Source organism: Saccostrea echinata, unplaced genomic scaffold, assembly GCF_033153115.1.
Source record: "Saccostrea echinata isolate AGI-Se365-2 ecotype Australia unplaced genomic scaffold, CSIRO_AGI_Sech_v1 ptg000054l, whole genome shotgun sequence".
NCBI lineage: Eukaryota > Metazoa > Mollusca > Bivalvia > Ostreida > Ostreidae > Saccostrea > Saccostrea echinata.
Window position 1 is genome coordinate 36,608,896 of NW_026889803.1, and position 8,492 is coordinate 36,617,387.

An 8,492-nucleotide genomic window follows, 5' to 3' on the forward strand; every position below is an offset into this window, starting at 1 on the left:
ACTGGTTATTCTTACATTAATACTGTTAAGCAGAAAAAGCTAAACATTCACATGTAAAAACAAAACCATTTATAGTAGCTAAATAATCTTTGGGAATGATTAAAGATTTAAATGTATGTACCAACAAAAGTCTTTCTTATGAAGTAAAACGGAAAGTAGCTACAAGGCAAAGGGGGCTCATCAAATGTCATTAGAGAGTGAGTAATTTGAGTTGTTCCCCTTTGATCATGCAGATAAAAGAAGTGTTCTTCATTGTTTCTCTGGATATTTATTATATATATGATATATTCAAGTATATGTTTTCCATTTCTAAAATCGTTTTTCAAAGCAAAAAATCCATAGTCTGTAACACTAACAGGGACGTAGCATTGTTTTTGAACTAGGAATTTGTTGGGGGGGGGGATAATATGCCTGAAAAAAAATGAAAAGCATAAAAAAACAACCTCGAAAACTTATTGTGAGGGGGCAAAAACAAAAGGAGGATAGGAATTTAGAAGAAAATTCCCATACTAAAGTAAATAGCAAAAGATTAATATTCCTGGACCCCAAAAGGGGGGGGGGGGTCTCGGTACTTTGTGAATGTGTTATTTGATCTGAAATAATAAATCATTTAGTGCGTATTGATGTTGTTGTAGACGTGATCATTATTCTTAAAATTTGTAGAAACAAGTGAAGGACATGTTAACTCTTTTGGAGTCTTTAAAAAAAAAGAATTTATCGTAAAGTGTTTGCGTAAAGTATTTTATTGGAATTCCCCTCCTATCTTTTCATATTTTTACATTTATCTGGGGCTTAATGGGCAACAGCTAGCTATCGGCCCAATGTACCATAGGAATCTCAGGAAAAGGTACAGGAAATGTTTAATTGCCCATTAGATATGTCATTGCAAGTTAGCTTGTCAAATCAGACCAAACCAAAAGGTCCAAACTTATGAATTAGAATTATTACTGTTTAGATTTCTCGTTTCCTTAAGTAGTATTAAAATTTTACACTTGATGGAACAGAATAACTAAAAAAATTATTTTCTGTCATTTTAGAAGAGAGTGGATGTTCAGTATGCCAACCCGGAAGCTGCCTCGAGTATTTACAAGAGGCTGGGAGTGGACATCTTGACCACACCCACCACTTCCGGGAGACTTGAGGAGGTCTCAGTTTTGTTTTATATGTCATATATATTGATGTAAAAAAAAGTAAGTTGATTTAAAATATTAATCTTCTTTAATTTATTTCATTTACAATATTCTTTTCTCTTCTCTCAACTTTCTATTTCTTTTACTGTTTGCATAAGATTTTCAGAATTGTATTTTCCACTTTTTATTGTATTTTTTTTTATTCACTTTTGGCTGATTTGCAAAATATGGATCCTCATACATTTGTTATGTATATAATATTTTTATATAACAGGTTGAGCCACCAAGAAAGCGTTATATTCAAGCTGTCAATCAAGCAGTATTTTATAACATAGGGTCCACTCGTACAGCTGGCAGAGTGGTGCCAAATGGAGTAAGTTACGTGGAATACATGTAATAAAAAGTCTCATCTTTAGGGACTTACTTGAATATATATAGACACAAATGTTCATTAATAAGAATTTAAATTTAAGAAATACACCTATATTTGCATTCTCTTTTCAGGCGGCGAAATCTTTGTTGAGCAATGAACAAATACAACAATTCATTACCTCAACAGTTCTTCCTAATGGTCGCTCAGTCACCAGCACTGAAGCAGTCAACTCTAATGTCACCAATTGTACTGTGTATCCGTCTCAACCAAGGACAAGGATACATCAACAGGTATGTTTATGTTCAGGTTAAGGCATTATTATTTTATAGTTTCTTATGTGCCTTTTTCAGTTACTTTTATTATATCCAAACTGCCGTACATGTAACTGTTGTTATACTCCAAACCAACTGAAGTTTGGGAGGGGGATATCATGTCCGTATGTTCATCGGTGTATCAGTCTGTCTATGCAATCCTGCCTGGGCCATTACTTTTTAATGTAGAAAAATTGTAAGGGTAATAATTTACGCAAGATTGCTTATGATGTAAAGATCTCTCATGACCTTATTAAAGGTCATTTAGGCATTTCAAGGTCACTTGTAGAATGCAAAATTCGTGCCCAGTCCATAATGTCCAATGAAGAAACACTGGAAGTTCATGCTTATACAAAGATTGCTTATGACCTACGAGCGGTCATTTGGTCCAGTTCAAGGTCACTTGTTGTTATCGGCCGCAGCAGCGGCCGATCTATTTGTGGTTGTGTTTGAATGTGCACTTGGGGGAAAATGAGACGTTATTTTTTATTCTTCGTTGGAATAATTCCTTATTGATAACAAACATAAAAGCCTTAAAAATTGCTTAAAACGAAGTATAAATATTTTGTTATAATACTGTATCAATTTGTTTTTCATTTCTCGTCAGATATTTCTTAATTTAATGATTTTACAAAAAAGTTGTTTCATAAACTGCTTCCTAACATGGGCGTGCGTGAGATATTAAACGAAAACGTATTGAGTTTCCGGTTATGAATTACAGGGCTTAAAATAATTAATAAATTGGAATAAGAACTGAATTTTGTTTTGAATTTGTACTACAGTTGCAAGTGACAATGACATTTTTTTCTGCATTTCACATACATATCTATCACATCACTGATCGGCATTATAAAGGTGACAAAAATCCAGGATATCAGCACGTGAAGCTTGTGTCCTTTTTGTCAACATTCAGACAATTCATTCAAAATCAATTATTTCAGATATTTGTTGCATTTGTCCTTGAATCAAATAATCTGATGATAATACATTCCTATCCTTTATTGCAGTCCGATTTTCATATTAATGAATTTATTTTTATTTGAATAAAATATTTAACAATTGATCACTGAAAACTAGTGTAAAAAATGCACAGAAAAGTAAAGCAAGTGTAAAAATGTATCATATACATGTACTTTTTCTACTTGAATTTTTTCTTTGGACTCTTTCTTGTGGAACTGCTTCAAAATGACATATATTTTTGCGGCCGATTTGATACTTTGCATCAATTTAGCTTGTATTATCCTGTTCCAGCCATATTTTGCAATGGAGAAACGTTGAAAGCTCATTTCATACAAAGATTGGTTATGACCCAAGCAAGTTTCCTGACCATGACCCAATCGTTAGGCATGCCATATGGTAGGATTCATTTTTGTACGAATCCGATGTCAACTTCCTCTTTATCCGTGCGTCTGTCCGTACCATACATAACAAATTTTCGTCACAGTTTTTTTCAGCAACTGCTCATCGCAGATGCTGGAATTTTTAGCACACGTACTCCTTGTTTAGTATGCCATATGGTGGGATTCATTTTTGTATTAATCCGATGTTAACTTCCTGTTTATCAGTGCGTCTGTCCGTACCATACATAACAATTTTTCGTTACAGTTTTCTCAGCAACTGCTCATTGCAGATGCTTGAAATTTTAGCACACTCTTTATTAAAGCATGCATGCAATATGATGGTGTTCATTTTAGTATGAATCTGATATCTCTGTGTCTGTCCGTAACTGAACTTGTGTTTATTCATATCAGAGTGTATATTCACATCAGAGCGGGGGTATTACTAGTGAGCGTTGGCTCACAGACTTCTTTTTATATTTCGTCTTTTGTAGACTGATTGCACAAATGTGCATCCACAACTGACCTTGAATATACTGAGATCAGGACAGACTCTACCATGGACGTCCATCCAGCAGCAATATCAGGAGACTGTACTGCAAAAGCAAATCGAATACAACGATCAGTCTACTGTACAACAGCTGGTCTTAAACAGCCAGGGAAATATCCATCGCTCAGCTCACAATGCTTTTGCTGTCCACGTTCTAAACCCGACTTTGACACAGGCAGAGCTACAACAGCCAATCTCTGCAAATGAACTTGTAAGTACTTATATCCAATGTTCAAGAAACATGATGTTCTGTTTATTTCATTTTCAAATATAAAAAGTTTTGATTGGACATTGATGTACAATGAATTTCCTCATTAACTCACACTTTTTGACCCCACTTTCACTAAATGTGGGGGGTATTAATTCAGTCTATCTGTTCATCTGTCTGTGTGCAATTCTTTAGTTTTTGATATCTCATCCTTAAACTATTGCTATAAATTTTATATCATTACTCATATGACTTGAAAAATGTATCAATTTTGAGGGCAAAAGGTCAAGGGTCATGATATGAAATTCATATAATGCATGAAATGGTTTACAGATCATAAATTTTGTTTTCTTTGAGCTTTGGACTTTTGGATAGGAACTGTACACCATATTCATAACTCCTCATGACTGAAGGAAAACTTATTTCGTAGTCAAATTGTCAAAGGTCAGGGTCAGAAAATAGCTTAAGTTTTCAGTGAGTTTTTGCGATGAAATATTATATCATAAATATCTATGGCTTAAAAAGATCACTCTTGATTTTGAGGTTGAAAGGTCATGGCCAGAAATGCACACATTGCAGAAAATGATTTCCAAATAATAATTTTAGATCTCTTTGAGGTTTTGCAACAAAATATCATCGCTCCTTATCGTCCAAAGAAGGACCTTATTAATTTTGAGGTCAAATGTCAAAGGCCAAGGTTAGAAATTCATATATTGCATAAAGCAGTTTCCAGATAACTTATGCTGAACTTCTTGCAATGAAATCTAAGATTATAACTTTTTTTTCTCAGGCCAAAAGGTAAAAAGTCAAGGTTAATCAATCTTTTCCCTCTCCATCTGATTTGTATGGTCTTGACTTCAACCCTCTTATCTTGTCTTGAAACAAGGGACCAAAATTCCCTGAATTAGCTTGTTATATCTTTACACAAGTACTGATGACACTCCCTTCTGCATTAAAAATGTATCATATTGAAAACTTACTCTAAATATACAGTTTATTTGGAATTATCTTGAATTTCCACCAAAAACAGACCAATTATCTGAAGGTCTCCAACTTTAAATACAAAGTCTGGCTTAAAAGTAAAACTACAGTAAAGTAAATGTACAAAATAAAAATTAGTAAAATATTATATATACCAATATTAGCAACGCACTACTATCATTATATAGTGCCTATTCTTTGTTCATTCCGGTCTTTAGATTATAAAAAAATATACTTCTTAATGTTTGACATAGCCACATTTATAGCGAAATAACACCGTACCATGACATAATCTTAATTCTTCTAAGAAATCTGAATCTCTTTTGTCTCGAAAGGGGGCCAGGAGAACGCTGCATGAAAAAGTAATCCCTATTTCTCAGACATGCTGCCACCCCGCAAGACACAGAAACCGCCACCCCGAGCGTCGCAACGAGTTTGAAGCCTAAATTGGCTTAATTAGTAAAATATATTGACTTATAAAGTAGGATTGAAGTTTAATTCTATCGTTTTACTTTATAACAGTTTAAGATATAAGGAAAAAAACCCTTCTGAGGTCAATTTTGAAACAGAATATTGTGTCAAAAGTCGAAAACGTTGATACCCCGAAAAGTGAGGAGGAGTGTTTGAGAAAACGGAGCACTCTTATAGGCTGCTTTAAACGGTCAGAGGTAGGTTGATATTTGCTTTCTTCCGTAGAATACAATTTTCTGATCTAACACGTCTAAACATATGAAAAAAATTCAGGTTTATTCGCCGTGTTGATGTTTTCCTCGCCTCGGTGCCGCCACCCCGAGTCACGCATTGCCGCCACCCCGAATGTACCGTTCTAACCGGTGATCCATGGAGTCAGTAGTAACTATGAGGGCACATGCTCATCTGTGGTGACACACAAACCTAATGTGACAACTGGACTATCAGCTGATTATTCCCAGCCATCTGATCAGATTGTAAGTCTCTGGTTTTAGTTTTGTGTATCTCTTTAGTGTTTTTTGTGCTGAAAGTCGGTGACATTTTTTGACAAAAAAGTACATAATTTAATTTTTTTTAATCAGAAATCATGGAGTCTGAGCCCACAGATTGTACCTACATTTGTTGCACCAATGGAGGCACAAACAAAGACCAAAACAAACAAGTCAAAGAGAAGGACACCTAAAAGTGTTTCTCAAGGACCATATGCAAATGCAGACATTGGCCAACATATAACTTCCAACAGCTCAATGACTAAAGGGAGTAGAAATTTGGCTAAAATAGATGTGAGACCAAAACAGCAGAGCACTGGAAAGCAAATGGTTCCAACCTTGCACCAGACTGAGAGTGATAATTCTACCAGGCCTGCCCCAGCATCTGTAAATAAGAAAAAGGGCAAGGTACAAAGAAAATTTACAAATGAATCTGTTTTAAATTGGTTAGAATTTTTCTGATTGTTAAAAGATTTATTCAATGAATTTGTAATTTCCTCTTTATTTTCTAGGAGGGAGTCAAACGCATTGTTGTTCCATCCAAAGTTCAAACAGACCCAGTGGAATATCCTCCATATGTTGCCAGAATTATGAGGATCCTGAACAGGCAAAAACAGGTAGGTGTGATAAATACCTAAAACAATGGAAATATTTAATATAAATAATGGTCATAGTAAAAAAAGAAAAAAATCAGAATTTTAAATAAGCGTATGTTGGATGCTTTCAGGGTCAGATGGAAGCTAATGATAATAAAAAGGAAAGTGTTGATTCCACATCCAAGCAAATAGCCCCTTCTGATAGAAATGATAAGGATAGAGCTGATTCTACTCCTAAACAAGCTACTACTGCTGACAAAAGGCAACAAACACTGTGGATTCAAGTCTTAAACAAAAGGATCCACAAAGTGTTGTATCAAAAACTCCTGTCCCATCAAAGCAGTCCGCACTGGAACAAAAGGTAATGTATAGAGAACATAATTTGACAGTGTGTGAAATAACATAAAATATTTCAAATATGTTGAATGAAAATAAGTAATTTGTTTTAAATAATTTCAGCACAAGACTTCGTCTGGTAGTGTTGTTCAGAAGTTCAATGAGAAATGTAAACAATTGAAATCTGGGTCCAAAAAAGAGCCAATGTCTATCAAAAAGGTATTAGGTAGCCTTATGGATTTTATTGAAACAAGTTATGAAAGTATATTTGACCTGAGAAAAGATTTAACTGCAAATGTGCTTACATTTTGCATTGGCTTTACCTTTATCATTTAATAATCAATTATTCTAAAAAATTTCATCTTAGATTAACATACATTATGAAATATGCTTAACAGACACTCCCAGAGGACTACAGACCAGTGGTTAACACAACCCTGTTACTAGATGACTTGTCACCTGACAGTTTTACACTGTTTAAAGCAGACAATTTCTATGGACCACAGATTCTTGTCACTTCTGACTCTCACTGCTTTGTGGTGTCTGTGCCTTTCTTCTAACTGGACAATAGAGACTTCTGAATGTGGAGATAGTGCACATTTAGTGAAGGAACATTCTCTTAGTGAACTACAACCACAGTCTTTCATTAAAGCTTCTGTGATATTTATTTTGAAAGTACTTTTGACTTTTGAAAAATACTTTTTAGGCTGATTTTATATTTGTGTATTGTGTTTTGGAGCTTTTCCATTTATTTTTTGTTATCATGTGCCAAATGAATCGTAAATTTTGAGTCACTCTAATAGTATCATGATTTTTTTTTAGATTTTTTAAAAATAAATGCATGTTTGAAAATCACTTCTGTGGATTATTATTATTTTTGCTGATAAAATTAATTCCTTGCTTTTGATTTGTCTTACACCGGAAGAAAAATATTCAGAAAACTTGGCAGATTCAATATTTACTTCTGACAATGTACAAATCACAATTAAACCAGTCTGAAACTAGAATGAACTTGAAGATGACATCTCTTAATCTCGTTTAGTTCTACAACATTTTATGGCTTGGATCTGAATATAAGATTTTTCCATCAGTGTCTTTGATCTTGACTTACTATCCACGATAAAGTTACTTTATCCTGTAAAACTATGTTTAGACCTTCACTTTAAAAATGAACTAATAGATGTCCTAGTCTGTTTCATGATCACTGGGCCAGCTTTTGGGTCAGATTTTATAAATACCGTAAAGCAGGTTAATTGTTCAAGCTACCTATTTTCGCGATTAACTCTAAATAGTTTTAAAAATGATACTTTTAATACTATAAGTATTTATATATCAACATAAAAAAATTTTGATTTATGAAAGGGAAATTGTAAATTGCCAATAAATACCTCAAAACTGTATTGTAAACAATGAATGGCGAGGAATTCAAACATCCAACCAAGATATTGTGTTCGGCATCAAAATAGAGAGAGTGGGGATCTGGAGGACACAGTCCCGGTGTGAGAAGCAAACATATAGAACCTGTCCGTCCTCGGTCAGTAGATGGATACTGGAGAAATTAACAATGCCGATGAAATTATAGCCGTTACACACTGAAATATTTCCAAGAAGATTGGTATAGATTCCACGGGGATGAAGCGTAGTCTGAGAATCGTATACAGTGTAAGAGAATCTATACTGATCTGGTCACCACAACTACTTTACCTCTAAA

At 34.2% G+C, this 8,492-nt stretch overlaps 1 long non-coding RNA gene across 1 annotated transcript; it reads left to right on the forward strand.

Annotated features, from left to right (window-relative positions):
• The first annotated feature begins 6,718 nt into the window (after nt 1–6,718).
• On the forward strand, nt 6,719–7,514 carry LOC133172700 (uncharacterized). Its single transcript, XR_009718957.1, has 3 exons — nt 6,719–6,806; nt 6,905–7,000; nt 7,180–7,514. It is a non-coding gene; the product is annotated as an uncharacterized LOC133172700 (long non-coding RNA).
• The last annotated feature ends 978 nt before the right edge of the window (nt 7,515–8,492 follow it).